We start from the raw sequence: 19,337 nt of genomic DNA, 5'->3' as shown, positions 1-19,337 counted from the left end.
ACACACCAGATACACAGGAATCAACTCACCCACGCCAACACAGTGTTTGTTTCTATTAAAGAAAATGATATTGCTCAGATGTTGCTCTTTCATAACTCAGGAGACTTAATGCAGTTCTCAGTGTTAGAATCTTCTCCTTCAATTCCTCTCTTTTGTTTAAGAGTCCACCGATAAGTTTAATGTGTGTGTGTGTGTGTGTGCATAAACAGAACACTATATATATAGTGTAGATGGATGATGGATGGATAAATAAATCACAAAAGGTTTACATTTTAACCAACACTACATATTTGTATCATGATTTAAGAACGTTTAGATGTTTGTACTATAAAACAAGATTGATAAAGAATATCTTTCTCTTTCTTTTGTATTTTCTTCTGTTTTCTTGCAGTGCAGAAGCACATTGTCTTCTGGATGCAGGACTCAAAGGAGCATCTCGATGAGAAACCAGGCGAGGTTTCCAGGAATCCAGGTCTACTCTCACATTTGGTATCCATTTTCCTTTCCTTTGACTTCAATCAGGACAAAAGCTGTTTGTTCTTATATTGTTTTTTCTATTCGCCGCTTCACACGTTGTCCATCCGTTCGCTCACGGCTGGAAAGTCCATGGCCCTGTTCTCTGGAGCTGTTTGCCATCAGTGAAAGGGAGCGGCTTGAGTTTCTCTGAAGGAAAATTATAAACACAGAGAAGCATTTAAGCTGGGCCAAGCTGGTGGCTGTACCCACAGTGCTTTGTGCCATCCAGGACGAGGCTGGTTTAGGTTTCGGCCACAGGTTTATTTGTTAACACCATTATAAACGCTTGAGTCCAGATCCCTTGAACCCGCGTCCAGGAGAATGATGTCTGAAGCTTTAAATAGCGGTGGTCTTTGATCCGCACTCTTCTGTCAGCGAGGATCCGTGTGCATAAATAAACTTTAGCATGAATGCATCGCTGAGCGTAATATGGAGGCTTTGAAATGATGATGAACTTTTGGCTCGTTTAGTTTAAAAATCACTAATGTTTTCCATCCATTAACAGCATAAACCTGCAACCAGCAAGCCATGTCGTGAACTTACTAAAGTGCAGGTGTTGCATGAATGTCTCACACCTCATAACCTTTTGTGCCGCCTTAAAAGGGAAGATTGAAGAAAATGGCAAATATGTGGCATTCAGAGAGAAATCTGAAAGTTTTCCTTCACTGTCTTGAAAGCCTGTGAAGAGTATTGTGCTATTATAGTTTTTTATTAATATTTAAATATAAATATTTGTCATATAAACCTGGCTTTGTATATTAGTAATATTGTACATTTTCAGTTTTGTGTTTTTTAATTGAAAAGTTTTTTGCAATTTTATTGTGTGTTTTTGCATATATTTATTTTTAATACTGTGTGTTTTTACATCGCTTAAGTATTTGTTTATTATTTTTGTTTTAGTTATTTTTGTATTTCAACTTTGAGTAAACTAGCTAAAATTCAACTAAATTTTATTTTATTTTAATTTAATTAATGTTTATTTTAATTTATTTCATTAATGTTGTTTTAGTATACTGTTATAGTTTTTATTAATATAATTTTTAAATCTGTTTTATTTTTATATTTTTTGTTTCTATTTAAAGTTAGTTATTTGATTTTTTTTTTCATTTTTGAAAATTTTGCAACTAGCCAAAATAAAATGTTGAATATGTGTTTATTTTATTTCATTTCATATTTTATATTTTAAGTTTATTTTTATTTATTTTATTTCACTTTATTTCAGTTTATTTATTTTTATTTATTTATTTTATGTTATGTTATTGTATTTTTATTTTTTTTTGTTCTGTTTTATTTTAATAATAACCCTGCTACAAATATTATAAACTAATTGGGGTGAATGTTAAAAACAGTAGTATGAATTTTTTTTTTTTTTGTAAACATATGAAGTTTAATTCTTTGAGGGGAAATCCAGTAATCATGTCAGAAATATGGTTTGAATCTAAATTCGTGCATGTCTACAGCATTACTACTCCCTCCTAAAACAGCTGAGGTGGTAAGTTAATCTCCAGCCTGGTTTTGATGGTTTTACTGGGTTTGGGTCACTCGGGGTCAGGTGGTCAGGCTGGGAAACCACCTTAAGATGTTTGTTTTCAGCTGATTCAAAGACATAACCATTGCACAGAAAACAGGAAGCAACAGCAATACTGTATTATATGATATGCTGTTAGGAAGTCAAGTAATGCATTAAAAAAAGTTTTACATCCCTTCCGGTTCACCTGTACTAATACAGAGACTGTAAGTCAGCTTCAGACGCATTTCATCCAATCAGAATTCAGAGTCAGAACTATAATGCATACATTGGAAAATACAGTAAGTTATCTGCACATTGCATTCATACCCTTCACATAGCAAATCCAGCAGAAAGAGAGCTAAACCGGCGCTTGGGTTTCCAGATTTGGGTCGAATCTGCAGCGCCAGCGAGAAGAGGTCACGCAGACGTTCATCTGCCCTCAGTGAACCAGCGAACAGAAGAAAGAGAAACAGCATAGAGTCCAACTTCAGCCACACTGCTGAAGGGTACAGAAAACCTCCAAACGTTCACATATGGGTTAGTGGTTTGACGGAGAGATGGAGGTCATGTGGAGGATTCCTGCAGGTGCTGAGTGTGTCAGGCTCTTTCTACTGTATGTTACTGACCCTAAATGATCGTCATGATCAACTGTGCTGTCACTCTTAAACTAAAATGCTAACTAAATACATTTTTAAATACAGAGATAGCAACACTGAATATATTGACACTAATCTAGCACACACACATATCATATCTGGAAATCCCCATCATGCTCTCTGCTTCAATGGCTGCCCACTCAGCATTAGTCATGCATCGTGTGTGTGTGTGTGTGTGTGTGTCATGCCGTGAGAACATGAAGTGATGTCATGGCGTGTGTCTTGGTTCATGTGGGCGGACGAGAGCACATGAGACTCATTATTATGATAGAGGTCAATGAGAAATAAATGATGATGTTGAGAGCTCATTAATTATAGAGACACTTGTGTAAGTGCAAGCAAAACACACAAACCTGAGATCTTAGAGACCAGTTCATTGGTGAAAGTCATTTTAATAATGTAATCTCTTCAAGAATCCTTCAGTTTGCATGACTGCAGATACAGCGAGGAGGATGTGAAATAGTGTAATATTACAGAATAAGGAAGTATGATCATGTTTAACAAATTAAATGTTTCTTGAGCAGTAAATTATTCTGATTTCTGAAGATCATGTGACACTGAAGACTGGAGGAATGATGCTGAAAATACAGCGGAGCATCACAGAAATACATTACACTTTAACACAGATTCACACAGAAAACTATAGTTGACATTTTATAAAGACTAACATGTATCTGTTCAGAGTGACTGCTGCTGAATCATTCACAATGTGCATCAGGAATAAAGAGAATAAATGGGGTCTGTTCGGGTGTCTTGGTTTTTCGGGACACCTGTTGGACTTGAGAATTCCTGCTCTCTGGAACAGCTGGAAAACTGCACACGCTCACATAACCGTGTTTGAAGCACAGCGTGGTGTTCCTCTGTCGGGCTCCCACGACCATCTCCAACTCAGTTCATCAGGCTGAACCGCTGCCTCATAAAACACATCCAAGTTACAAATCACAGACCTCGTCAAACACACACACACACAAACACACACACACACACACACGCACGCACGCACACACACACACACACACACACACACTTCAAGTTACTCAGAATGTCTTAAACCTCTAGTTTTTCGTTCATGTGTGATGCTAATGGACTACTAACAGATTAACAAATCTATTTTTCTATCTATCTATCTATATATATATCTATCTATCTGTCTGTCTGTCTGTCTGTGAATTTGTTTATGAAATATTTATTTACTTGTTTGCTTGTTTTTTCTTTGTTTATTTATTTGATTGTTTTTATTTACTTATTGACTTGTTTGCTTATTAATTTACTGTTTCATTTATTTATTTATTTATCTATCTATCTATTTTACTTTATTAATATTTTTGTTTTCTTATTTTCTTATTTGCTTAATTAACTCATTATTTATTTGCTTGCTTATTTGCACACACACACACATATATGATTGTTTGCATGTTTATCTATTTCTTGTAAATTAATTAATGAATTGTATTTATTTGCTTTTTTATTTAGTTATTTGCTTTTATGATTGCTTATTTACTTTTTATGTATTTGCTAGCTAATTTATTTACATGTTTGCTTGTTTATTTACTTGCTTATTATGCATATTTATTTGCATGCATTTTATATATTTACTTGCTTTTTTATTAATTTAATTATTTATTCATTATATATATATATATATATATATATATATATATATATATATATATATATATATATACATTTTACATTATTTATTTGCTTGCTTGCTTTTATTGTCTTCTAGATATTAATGGCTGTGATATAAACTAAATAGACTGTTTACTTATATGTCCCGCTTCAACGCTTCTAACTATCACAGACACAACCTTTCCCCTAATTCTGTTTGACCTACATCCTTGAACCTCATGCGCACACACACACACACACACACACACACACACACACACACACACATACAGGATGTCAACACGTGTTATGATAATAAGCAAACACACATGCACACACACGTGGTGATTTAAATTCAATGTGATGCTGATTTCAGTGTGTGTGTGTGTGTGTGTGTGTGTGTGTGCGTGCATGTGTGTGTGTGTGTGTGGGTGTGTGTGTGTGTGTGTGTGTGTGTGTGGGTTCTGCCCTCTGGGAACAGCATTTGTCCCAGATTCTGTTCGACTGCGTTCAGCACTTGATCAGTGCTCAGCATGTTTATTGAGTGTGTATCGTGATGCGTATCGTCTGGTGTAAATGCATCACACTATTAGTTTATCTTGTGTCTTTTTTTGCATCAAACAGGCTGCAGCACAAGAAGATGTAGTGACGTCTTCTCTCTGTCGTGTGCTTTGAAGAGTTGCCAGGATTCACACAAAGCTTTGTCTCAGAGTGTGCGAGCAGTGCTGCCTGTGACAGACTCTGACCTTTGACCCACACGACCCAGGCTCGGAGTAACAGGAAATTCAGATTAGTGACTAAATCAATCAGCTCACCGCAGATTCTTCTGAAACAAACACTTGGTTTCTTCATGAAGTCATCTTCTCATGTGCAGTGACCTTCAGGAGTAAATTACCCAGATTACATCACTGCGTCAGGCTTCCTGCTTGGACCAAAACATCGAAGAACAACTGCCTAATGTTCCAATGAAGCTATGAGTATGTTATTCCTGAATGTGCTCTGAATGGTTTTTTATGTGATTAGTTCACCTAAAAACTAAAAATGTGTTCACCCTCAGACCATCCGAGAGATAGATGAGTGTGTTTCTTCATCATATTTGTAGAAATGTCATCATCAACGGATGCTCTGCAGTGAATGGGTGCCGTCAGAATGAGAGTCTGATAAAAACATCCCAATAATCCACAGCACTCCAGTCCATCAGTGAACATCTGGAGAAGACAAAAGATGAAACACATCCAGCATTAAGATGATTTTAACTCAAATAATCCATAATAACACTTCCTCCAGTGAAAAAGTGTTCTGGTCTGAATCAGGAGAGAAATCTGCACAGATCAAGCAGCGTTTAAACAGATTAATCTGTGAGAGACAACAGCAGATGCACGTCTTCACTGGGTGAATTTATCACGCTGCGATTTACAGAAAACAAACATTTCAGGATCCTGTGTTTATTGCACAGCGGTGACATCAGCTGTACACTACTGTAGAAGCACTAGCATTGGAATAAAATCACAGATAATGGAAGCATTTTGTTCATTCACACAGGAGCGTCCCTGATCCGGCGTCTTGACGTTGGTGGGGGTTTCCGAGCACACAAACAACTGAAGATGATGAAGACGTGTGGGCGTTGGAATGAATGCCCGATGAGCTCATCACATCGCCTGCTTCAGTCATGCCGTGACGCTTCATGCAGCTGTTGCTTTGGCACAATGTTCTGCTAAAGTTATTGCGTCCCAGCGGACCTTCAATTTCACAAGCCATAACAGGATCAGATGTCCAGCTAATGCACTGATGGCTTTCAAATTCATAACCTTCACATCAGGTGTTTCCTGACGTTTTTGCACTTCACTCTCACTGAATGTGGTTCATGAACTAATGCAATGACACTCTATTCTGCATGCTTGGTGTTTTTTTTATGAGAACGCTCTGAGAACATTGCCACAACGCTCTGAGAACATTCTCTCGTTACTGGGTTCATACCAGCTTTTTTTATTATTATTATTTGACATATTTTAAATGTATTTTATGTTCCATATAAATTTCATAATGCACTACAAATATTTGTTATCCGTATATATTTTACAGATCCAAACGTCTTTGATCATATTTATTTATTTGCCTAAATTTGTTAACTTTATATCTGGAAATCACCTCAACAAGATGGATTTACCAAAGCTTAACAGCACTGCAAATCTGCGTTCATTTCATGTTTATTTTTTAGATAATACCGTGATAATATAATATCAATATTATAACATTTTGCTTAATATTTTAAAAGTATTTACAGTAATCAAGCAGTACCAGTGGAACATTTTTATATTTTACACATCTAAACAATCCACATAAACTAAATTGCAGGAGATAAGACTTAATTTTGCATGTGTAATTAAACTAATAGTTTTTATTTTCTAGTTTAATCAAGTATTCTCCAGATTCCTGCAGAAAAAAAAAAAATCTTGAACGTAATTTTATTTGACCGTTTGTTTTGCTTTACTGATTGTCAGATTCCCTTTTTCTAGTTTAAGCATAAGAAACGTTTGTTGTTCTCTGAAAGCAAACTCAAATTCTTGCTCCAGATTCTTGAGCACGTGTTCATTTCCTGTTTCCTGTTCCTCTGGTTTCACCTGCAGGAGAACAACAGGTACGTCAAAGGCATTCTTTCCTCCAGATGTGTCCGTGTCTAACAGGAATGGGCCGCGCTGAGGGGTCAGACGTTTTTATTCTCCCACAGGGATTCCTCCGTCTGGTCAGACCCTTAAAGTCCTTGGAGTCTCATAGCTCTGCGCTCGTCTAATCCCCAGTTAATGGATCCAGATTCTAGATGTTTGGAGAAAGGGCTGCGACAGGCCTCTGTGGTAAAGCTGGTTTAAGTAAGGTAAACCTTTCCTGGTGGATTCAGCCTTCAGATTAACATGAGAAGCGGAAAGAGCAGGTTTAGACCTTCAGACACCTGCAGTCTGAGACGACAGCAAACCAGAGGTTAGGAAAAACACAGGGGAGCTCCTTTTGATAACACTTTACTTTTATGTACAAGACATTATAAAAGTAGATTTAATGCATGAATCATACCTTGTAATGCACCTTACGATGCATTGTACAATCACTTGAATGTAACACTTCACTGTGCATTTTAATATAAAGATATAATGAATTACATTATGCACATTATGAATAATTAGAAGACATAATTCCCTTTAACAAGCCTTTGTAATGCATTAAACAAAGGCGTTGTGTGGTTTTGTACTTTATATTTTTAAGTTTATAAATAATTTTCAATCAGTAATTGCTGGTAAATTTAACAGATCATCAGAAAAATAAAAATGGCAAGTCATTTTATTTTCTTCTTGTAAGATTTAAGTTGTAAATAAACAAATACTGTATTATCAGAGTATTTTACAATAAGATACGATTTCAGCCTTTCTACTCCAAAAAAATATTTTCTAAGAATGTTTTGCTAACGTTCCTGTTCCTGAATGTTCTCTGAATGTTCTCTGAATGTTCTCTGAATGTTCTCTGAATGTTCTTTGAATGTTAATAACGCCATGTTTTCAAAATGTTTCAAAAATGTATTTTCTTGGTTCTGCAAAACATGAAGAGAGCATTCCATTGTATCACTTTGCAAACATTATGGAAACGTTACTTTTGAATGTTCTTGTAACGTTCTAAAACATATAGATACATAAACGTTAAAAAAAAAGAAAAAGTTCTATAAACAGTGTATAAATGACGTTTTTGCTTGAGAACTTTATTAAAGACCAGTTAATAACTTATTTTCTAATATATTAGATTCTATTAATGTTACTAGAAGAACGTTTGTTACGTTCTGGGAACATTCCCCTGTCGCCCCCAAACTAAATGGATAAAAATCTAGATTTTTCCTAAGAATGCATAAGTAACTGGACTGTGAGAGAACCAAGGATGATGAGATGGTCTTGTGAAGCTCATAACATTGACACAGCGCTCTCGAATAAGAGAGCAGTCACTATTAGCTTCCAGAGATCAAACGCTGTGTTAGCGTTGGCGTCGTGCCTCGGAGGGTGTGAAGCTGCAGGTCAAGCTCATCTGTCCTGAGAGGAACAGTCTTGGCAGAAGACAACAATCAAAGCGTCCGGTTCTCCGTCGAGATCTCTGAGACGGCCAGCTCTTCCTGGGCAGGACCGAGCGATTGTTCTCCGCTTCGCCGCACCCAGACGTCTTCCTGATGTCAATCTCTCACGCTGTACTTTATAAAGACAGGAACTGTAATCCAGTTAACCCCTTTGCTTCTGAAACTGGGGAAGTTGCACAAAACTGCCTGAACCTGATTTTATTCCTATTTGAGGAAATGTATCTTGTTAAATGGTTGTTTTGACTGAAAAACAAGACGAGGATACTGATTAAGAGCAGGATTTGGCATAGTACAGAATAAAAGGACGAGGTCTTTAAGATGTTTTTAAAAGAAGCCTTATTTATTTGATTTTAAAAAAATGGTTAAAAAAATGTTAGAAATGTTATTGCCATTCACAACATCTGTTTTCTGTGTGAATCTGTGTTAAAGTGTAATTTATTTCTGTGATGCTCCGCTGTATTTTCAGCATCATTCCTCCAGACTTCAGTGTCACATGATCTTCAGAAATCAGAATAATATGATGATTTACTGCTCAAGAAACATTTCTGATTATTATCAATGTTGAACACAGTCGTGCTGCACAATATTTTTATGGAAACTGTGATACATTTTTTATTTTTCAGTATTCACAGATGAATAGAAAGTTCAGAAGAGCAGCATTTATTTTTTTCAGCATTATAATTTTTTTGTAACATTATAAATGTGTTTACTGTCACTTTTGAGCAATTAAATGCATCCCTAATAATTAACAGCACACATTTATTTTAGTGTTGGTTGTAAAAGACACTTTTACTAAGTTAACTAGATGTGTTAGTTTTTGTCATATTCAGTATTCAGTACTTTTGCATGGACAGAAAGTTTACAAAGATTTCATCTAGAGGTGTTTCTGTACAGTCAGCTTTTATTTGAGTAAACGTCCACACGCTGAAGAGAACATTCGTTCTTCACCTATTTACAGTGGTTCCCGATGATGTGTTTCCCATGGGAACGTGTTGTTTTGGAGCGAGCGTGAGGATGGATGAGAAGGCTCAGCTTGACCTCCACACAGAATGTTTACAAAGTGCCCGGTCACATGATCTGTCAGCTGATGCTCTCATTGGCTACCTGCTGCTCCACACTGTTTGTGTGAGTCACACCGAGAGAAAAATGAGACGATTTTCCAGTAATCTGCGCTAAAACAGCCGAGTGGGAACAGTAATTAACATTCTCTTATAACAAAACAATGTGAAATCATCTGTAAGGCTATCACATTTATCATGTCACTATGTACTAATGTAATGTGAACTTGTTAGCTATGTCTAAAATTAACTTTTTGCCACATCTGCCAGCTGATCTGAAAACAATCATAGCTATAAATATTAGCCATAAAACTGTATTTTAAAAACTGATTCACACACTTCTTTTACATCATGAAGGGATAAACTATCACTGATGAGTATTACTGGGACTTGGCATTTCATATTTTTATTTGGCACTCTTTTTGATAATTAACATTGAATTATTAATTAATACTCAGTAATATTCAATGTTAGTTAATAGGATGTTCATTCAAAGTTTCTGAAACACGTTTTAAATGTTGCTGCTTGTTTCAGAATGTTACAAAAGTAACATTTCCATTATGTTTGCAGAATGATACAATGTTCCAAAAAAAAAAACATTTTAAAGAATTTATTAAACAGGACATTTTGAACATTCAAGAATAACGTTATCAAATCCAAACAGGAACATTAGCAAAATGTTTTTTTTAGAGCATATGTTTGTTAGTTGAGTAGTTTCTTATTCCCAGCTAATAAAAGTATGTTTCAAAAAAGTTTTAATAATATCCTATTTTTTTAAGTTATGTAAAAGTCAAGGAAGCATTCCATTGTATCATTTGTTAATGTAACATTTGAACGTTCTCTAAACATTCTACAATATCGTTTTCAATGTTAGACAAATATCCAACTTAAACATTTATGAGAAATGTATATGTGTAAATAATGTTTTTGTGCTCCTGTCTTTCTCTCAGTTGTTCCAGCTGATATCAGTATATTGGATCATCTTCAGTAATTAAACTCGGACTTCAATTCAGACTATCTTCCTGCCTAAATAAGAAAGCATATGATGAATAGCAGGGGAATAGCGGGTCATGCTTTGATCGCGCTCGGACAAACACCTTCCCTGCGGTCAGCGGGACTCAATGTGTTTGTCTTTACGTGTCACACCTATTCTTTCAGACATGACGCGGCCTCCGTCCAGCACAAACAATCCACACGCCAAGGAACATAGGAGTGGTGTGTGTGTGTGTGTGTGTGTGTGTGTGTGTGTTAGATGGCAGGATGCTGAAGTGCACTGAACAGTAGGTCATGAGCGTGTGTGGCCCTCGACTCTAAATCAGAACGTGTGCGGCTGCTCATGGGAATGCGGTCAGACTTCTTCACCGGGAAAACTCCCTGAAAGTACGTTCATTCGTCTCCACTGATAGAATTCATGCTAGAACCTCAGATTTATTAGACACCACATTGTTTAGGGTTTCCTTTCATAGTCACCCTGTGAAGACAATCCTGATGCATTATTTCTTTATTCTGCATGATTTTAGAACCCAGAATTACTGATTTTTGGTCTGTTCCTTTAACAAAAAATTAAATTAAATTAAATTAAATAAATCCTTTAGACTTTAGAATACTGAAATGTAGAACACAAGTCATGGGAGTTTTATGGATTATTGTTCTTTTTGGAGCTTGACACTATAAAGCTGTGGATGTATGGAAATGCAGTTCATACAAATACATTTTGTATTCCACAGAAAAGTAAATTAATATGAGTTTGTTATGACAAGAGGGTGAATCAGGGTTATTGATGTTAACAAAAACTATACAAAAATAAAAAATAATAATAAAAAACTTTTTTACTGACATTGTAACTGAAAAAAAATATTTTTAAAAGGTAATTATTGTATTATTTATATTGTTTTATTTTAGTTAGCTGCAAGTCATGCTTAATTGTAATTTAGTTTAAGTTGAAATGCTAAAACTACAATTAAAACTGAAATAAATGTCAAAACCCCCAAAAAAAGCAACAAAAATTGCTAAAACTCTATTTCAATTTGTATCTACTTTAGTGGGGGGGGGTCTATCTCTAAAGCACCAGCTAAAATTGAAAATAAAAACAATTCAAAATATTAAAAAAATAACAAAAACACAACAAAAATAGCTAAAACCTTCAATAATGTAAAAAGGAAAACATTAATAAAAACTATATTAATGATACTAAAATAACAACTCAGCAATATTCAACAATAATATCAGATCATTTAACAACATTTAAATAGAAGTTGGAGCTTAAATTAAAATTTATTTTATTATAATTCACTTATTCCGATTTTATCCATCAGGAACCGGTGTGATGATGACAGATGTCAGAGCTGAATGTGTGTCGGCCTCCAGAATAATAATAATAATAATAATAATTCAGAATAAGAGCAGGAACCTGAATCAAGGCATGAATAGAGTCAGAGATGATGTGTTTGAGACAGTCTTTGAGTGAACGGTCGAACCCAGGGAACTCTGGGTGGTCAGAATGGCATTTTGGGTGTGTCCGGCGGGGGAAAAAAAGAGGATGAAAAGAGAGAAGAACGGACGAAGATCGGCAGGCTGTTTCTCACGCCGGTGGCCTGATGTATGTCTGGAGCAGGAAATTCCTGCACTTATTGCGGCTCCACAGAGATTCCACTTCCTGTGGAGGTTTAGCAGCTCTTCAGAAACTCCTCTTTAACATCTGCATACTCTTTCAATATACACAACAAGTTCAAAAAGTCTAGATCAAATTTGCATGTTTTTTTTTTTGGTGTCCTGGGAGGTTTTCTACTAGTTGAACAAAGACTAAAGTCTTCTAAAACAATGCTCAGTCCTGAAACATTTTGACCTGTGTTTCTGAGTCGTTTGAAGCTGAGCTCCAGCAGGCCTCTGGTTTCGCTCAGGCTTTGTCTCACACGCATTTCACGCGGATCTTATTACACACCCAGACATTTACAAGCTTTTTCCTTCTTCAGGAAGCAGAATTCCATTCCTGATGACGGCGCGAGGAATCCAGTCTTCATAGGATTGTTTGTAGAGAACAGCAAACACTATTCGAGCAGAAAACTAGTTTCTTTAATGCAAACTGATGTTTATTAGGAGTTTTTCTATCAAAAGCACATGACTGCATGTAGAGACGGTGAATAGGCAAATGTTATGTAATATTAAACTGCACGAAATAACATTCGACGGTAACGAGAAGCACATGCTCTTTCTGCCAAGGATTTTCGGGATGTATTTATTTGGCTGACACATTGAGCTTTGATTTAAAATGTTTCTAAAACACTGACAATGTCATGATTGTAACGGTAAAGGTTACAGAATTGTTTAGTACTACATTCTACTAATGTAATTACTTTTACCTAAAATATTTTAAAAACATTAAAAATGTAACTTTTTCCTGTTGTGATTATAACGTTATTTAAAGATTACAAAAACTTTTTTACAGCAACTTTATTTCCTCTCATGATGTCATGTTATTTGAACGTTTACTTTGTATCATTCTAAAAATGTTTCTTGTTGTGATTGTAACATTATGCAAAGGTTATAAAAAAGCACAAGCACAAATAACAATGTGAGAATTCTATGCATTTTTTCTCAACATCATGAGAACGTATATCAAATATCAGTCAAGTTATAACAATTTTCCAAAAACACTGAGGAAGGTTGAAGGAACGCCTTCCATCATTCCAGAACAAAACGAGGTACAACCCTTAAACACAACCCATCACATTAACCCTGCGGTGCTTCACTGCCAGCATTATGAACACACAATCTGTTCTTTCCTTGGGTTTCCACCTTGCTTTCCACATCCTACATCGTGCTTTCAGAAATGCATCTTCAGTAATCAAAGCAGTAAATTTTCCCGTGAAACAGACAAACAGCATAAAATGCGAGATCAGATCTCAGCAGATGTTTTCCATCACTGAATAACTGAATCAAACAGTAAACTTCAAAAGCGTCGGATAAGATCTGACTCTACGAGCGCAGCTGATCTTGGCTCTTAAGTAGAGTCAAAGCAAACATGGGTGTCAAACTTCATTTGGAGTTTAAGGTTTGTCAAATATTTCTCTCACCAATGTTATTTTTGATATAATCAAATGCACCTGTGAAACTGTTTGTGATAATGTTCACTTGATTGTTAAACTCGTGTTAGATGAGATCTCTCGAGTCAAAAACCTGAAGGAGGAAAACACAGCAGTGAATGTGGAACATTTGGAAAATCGACTAATTCCAGCATTCCCACTTCCCTGTTTGAGTGTTTCCATACTCATGCACGCTGCCAGCCGTTATAAAATGCTTTGGATCAGTTTGTGCACATCTAAATCATAAGAGAAATCGTCAAGATGCATAACTCAACCAAGCTTCCTCCAGTCATGGAAAGTTTGTTGGGCGCAGAGCACATGAAAGGATTGGACACTGAGTTTGTTTTTGTAGTAAAGGCAGAAAACATCTTGACACACATTGGTGAGGACAGTTCGCTAACAGGGAACTTTTTCAGAACAGTGGATAATGTTCTCTCAAAGTTATGAATAAATATTCTACCTATAACAGCAACAGAATGTTCCTTTAAAACTATCAGGTCTTTAATAATCTATTCCAAGAAAATATTAATTACAGAGTGTTTGTTTGTTTGTTTGTTTCCTGAAAAACTTTTTAGTTGGATTCTCATGTAACACTTTTTAAATGTTGCTAATTGTTACAGAGAACATTCCAAAGTAACATTACCATAATGTTTGCAAAATGATACAATGCAATGTTCCTTAAACATTTGAAACAATTGAAACACATTTTTAATGTTTTTAGAAATGCTGTTTCTTTTACTTAATGGGAATGTTAGTAAAACATTACTATAACATATATTTGTTTTGTTGGGATTCTCTCAAAGATGTGTCTGAAAAAAAAGCCTGAAATAAAATATATGGTTAACACAAGCTTGAGGTATTTTTATTTTACGACATAAAACACATCAGAATTACCTGTTTTGATTTTTAAAAGCATCTAACTGGGTTTTCAGGACAATAAATGTCATCACACCAAACAAGAAAACGACTTACTCGTCTCTTTCACAGCCTCGTTGTGTTTATAATCGCTCTTGTGAACTATTCTAACTCAAATTTTACAGTAAAATGCTTTCTAGAAAGTCTAGAAGAGTAGTCAGATACTTCATGTTTGTGATGTTGAAGTCCATTTAAAAGTCTGTTCTAAGTAACATGTCTGGTCTTTAATAGTGTTCCAGAAACTTGTTCATTAGACGTTTGTAAATGTAACTACTCGTTTTTAGAGCGTTCTGAGAACATTCAAAAGTAACAAAGTACTTTTGAATGTCAAACTTTTTAACGTTTGAAAAGAATGATCAAATGGAATGTTCCCTTAACATTTGCTTTACCAAGAAAATCAATGCTTTTTTAAAATGAAAGAATAAAATGTAAAAATAAATTGACATTTTATATGTTTGGCGAACACAGGAACGATGTTTTCAGGTTAATGGAAACATTAGAAGAAAAAAATTCTTAAAACATTTTATTTTTTTTATTTTTTTTTAGTTGGGATTCTCTCAAAGTTATGAACAAGTGTTTTTTCCAGTGACATTAGTAGAAATTTCAGAGAACATTCAAAGGTAACATTCAATATCAAATGAAATGCTCCCTAAATGGACCAATAAATACGTTTCTAAAGTATCTACAAAGAAACTCTGAAAACTCAACTTAATGGGAACATTAGCCAAATGTTCTCATCATATCTAACCAAAACGGATCTGATTGTGTACTGTTTACATGTGCGCTGGAGTTTCTCCAGAACAGAAAGGACGCAGTGATGTGCGCTGAACCTTTGGAGCCACTTGTGGAGTCAGTCAGACAGAGATTTACTGCCCAGCTTGATCCCCATCTACTCCTCCATCATCTGCACTCTGTCATTCCAGACGTTTTCCTGGAGCGACACGCTTTACTGCGGTTGGCACTGGCTTGAGTATTGAGATGAAAAGATCCTATGCTGCCCATATTTACGAACAAGGTCTTCAAAGCTTGAACTCTGAAGTGCTGCTGCTTCATGTATCATAATAACTACACTCATGAGCAAAACCATTGCTGCGTCGAATGCAACTCTTCACATTTACATGAAAGTGGTTAGTAAACAGCTCATGACAACCAGACGCTTAAAGACAGTGTGTAATGTTAAGAAGTCATTTGCTCGGTTTCTGATGGTCATGTTAAGTCCGCATACTCACTCCCAAAAAGGTTAGGCGCCACGTTTAAGCCAAATTCTAATCCCAGAATGCATTGCACAGTTATGAATCTGAGGCTGATTTGTAGATATACTTATATTTAATTTAATAATAGCTCATTGAAGGAATGTTTCCCAAGACATCCAGGTTTTTCTGGTTAACATGGTGCACTTAACCACTGCTGTGCAACATAAAAATATATTTAGTTTTATTCTTATTAGAGCAGAATTGTAATCTGTAACCTATTACATTTCCAAAGTAACCTTCCCTACACTGCTGATGTTTAGATTTGACTTCTGATCATTGTATTCAGGCTTTTCCATTGCAAAATATGTAAAACTGACTAATTTTTTCATTGGACAGAGAATTCATTTTCCACAGTAATCCAAAAGATAATTGAAAAGAAATGCGATTGGGTTTTTGTCAAGGGGAACCAGATTGATGCAAATTTATGGGTTGGCCTACATTTATGTACTTTAGAATGAATCTGAATTAACTTAACTTGGTTAAGATGCTGAGTTTGGAGACATCTCATTAGGTTTTAGAAGAAAGCCATTCTGTAGAAGGAATTATTTATGCTCATGTTCTGTATGTTTCTGTTTGCGCTGTAGATGAGATGTATTTAATGCTATGGAAAGCTGCTGATAGTGGAATGCACCGCCTGTTGAAGGAAAGGGTGTGGATACAATTACTCCTCAAATGACTTGTTATTGCCTTGCAAACTGTAATTACTTCTGACATATTTTGGCTCTGATACTGGAGAGCGCCACAGGCATATTCCATTAGCGTTGTGCTTTTGGGTTTGTTCTCTTGTTTGTTTTTGACATAGAGGACGGCACGTAGTCTTGGCTTTTGCTCACTTCTGTTGTCTTTGCGTTGGAGTGTCTCTAAGTGGTTTTCAGTAACATGTTCTCTATGGATTGTAATCGTTTACCCGGATGTTGAACACCCAGAGGAAAGGGTCAGGTGTTGTTTTCCAGTCATGTGTTATTTCTCACTGAGGTCTGGCCTCTTTAATGGCCTCAGCAGGTGTTCAAATGGACCGAAGCATTAACACGCTGAGAAAATCCACAAGAATAGAAGTCTCATGTGCAACTAGTAGAGTCCAACAGTCATTCCCGGAAGTAAAAATCCCATTAATTTTCTCCACCTTTAAAACTGTTAAAAACTGTCCTTCTGTGAACTATGAGGTTATAAATCAATGGCATGCACCATCTGATTATATATATATATATATATATATATATATATATATATATATATATATATATATATATATATATATATATATATATATAATCAGATGGTGCATGCCATTGATTTATAACCTCATAGTTCTCATATATAACCTCATATATATATATATTCATGTTTAACAGAGGAATTCATTGAGAAAAACTACATTACCCATAATTCTGCAGAGAAATATCTACAAATCAGAGATATCAAACAAGCAAAGGGCTCCGCCCATGTTCTGAAACTCCTTAAATATTGGTGTATACATATATATATATATATATATATATATATATATATATATATATATATATATATATATATATATATATATATATATATATATATGTGTGTATGTGTATGTGTGTGTGTGTGTGTGTGTGCATATTTTGCAATAGACATAAAATATGTTGTTTCTATATTCACTACATCTCCAATTCAACAGTTTTCTATTTCTCCATTTTTTATTTGATCATGCCATTTGCAATGCTTTGTGGGATTAAGTTATTTCCCCCATTAAAGCTGTAAAGTTTAAAGTCTGTTGTCTTTTTTTTTATTATTTATTATTATTATTAGTTTAACATCAAATTTTGTAGTGTTGTGTTAAGTTGTCGTAGTAATTTTACTGTAAAATAAAGTTATTATTTTTATTATTCTTATTATTCTTTTTATTACTAATAAACAATGTTAAACTAAATTACTATTATTTGGAATATTATAAATGATGAAAATAATAAATAATGATAATTATTATTATTATTATTATTGCTGTTGTTATTTTACTGTAAACTTAAAATTAAAAGTATTACTATTTAAAAAATGTAAACAAAGTAAATATTAATACTGAAATATTATGAGGTGAAAACAATTATTGTACTGCAACAACAACAAAAAAATCTCAAAAAATCTACTTAAACATTGGTATATATATGCAATAAACATAAAATATGTTGTTTCTATGCACAGTCAACATCTTTAATTCAGCCGTTTTATATTTCTCCATAGTTTTTATTTCAATTATGTTGTTTGCAATGCTTTGTGGGATTGTGGTTCTTTCCCTCATTAAAGCTGATGAGTTCACAGTCTTTTGTTTGATTTTTACAATATTCTTGGTTTAAAATGGTTGTGATTCACATGTAGCTGACTAACTCAAAATTTTAGCGGCAATGACTTAATTTAATGCTTAAGCTCAGACATCTTTCTCAGAGTTTATATTCATCCTCTTTAAAGCAACATGTATCCTACTGTAATAGCACCAGCGCTTGTGTGCTCTTCATGAGCAGGTTTAACGGCTGAGATGTGTAGTGTGAGTTATAGTCTCGACTGACTCTGCTGAAAGACCCCTGTTTGTAATTGTTTCAGACGGGACAGAGCGAACGCGGGAGGCTCTCCCTGTATGCCACAGGGCTTTCCTGTTGAAGTGAAGCAGATATAGGACTAATTGGCCTTCACCCGCTCCAGCCCGACTGCCTGCAGAGGATGAATAACTCAAGCATGGGAAACTGTCTGGACGAGGCATTTGTTTTGTGTTCATGTGCATTTGGCATGTCTGAGACCAAAACCGAAATACTGTTATTACAGGAATTCTGTAGATCTTAAGTGCTCAAAGATTACAAGAATGACAAGGAATTAAATCATAGATTAGGATGTGCACTTGCAGTCAGAGACTTGAGGGTGGACTCGTTTCATTTGAGACGGGAAGACAACAACCAGTGTACTATTTTAGTAAAAAACTCTAATAGTAAGTTTCGTTATAAGAATTGAAAGAAAGAAAGAAAAAATATGCAAAAAAAGCAAAACATCCTGGTTTGTTTCTTGTTTGTGGGCTGCACAGTTTTCCTAAACGGTTTTGATTACATATCCATAGGACTATGTCATGACTATGACTGTTAAGTAGTAGTATTAGTAATTTTACTGTAAAATAACATTATTATTGATATTATTATCACTGTTATTATTATATTATTGCTAAAAATGTCAAGCTAAATGTTACTATTGTAATATTATAGATAATAATAACATAAATAATATTAATACTAATTATTATTTTACAGTAAAAATTATTACTATTGTGAAAAAAAAAAATATATATATATATATTGTAATATTTTGAAGAAATTATAATAATTATTAAATTAAATATTAAACAAAATAAGAAATTTTACTACTGTAATATTACAAAATAATCAACAATATTTGTACTGTAAAATTAAGTTATTACTACTAATACTACAATTAAATTTAAATTTTATAATTTATTTCAAAATAAATATTGTTATTATAATATTTGCCTAGTAATTGGGTCTTAAAAATATAATGATACCATTTTAATTTACAGTATAAATATAAAATTACATAATTAATATACTTTTTTAATTTTAAAACGTAAAAACATCAAGCTTTGATTTTGTTAGGAAACAAA

The sequence above is a fragment of the Carassius gibelio genome, chromosome B1 (assembly GCF_023724105.1).
Source record: "Carassius gibelio isolate Cgi1373 ecotype wild population from Czech Republic chromosome B1, carGib1.2-hapl.c, whole genome shotgun sequence".
Classification (NCBI taxonomy): Eukaryota; Metazoa; Chordata; class Actinopteri; order Cypriniformes; family Cyprinidae; genus Carassius; species Carassius gibelio.
Note: the sequence above shows the minus strand (reverse complement) of the source record.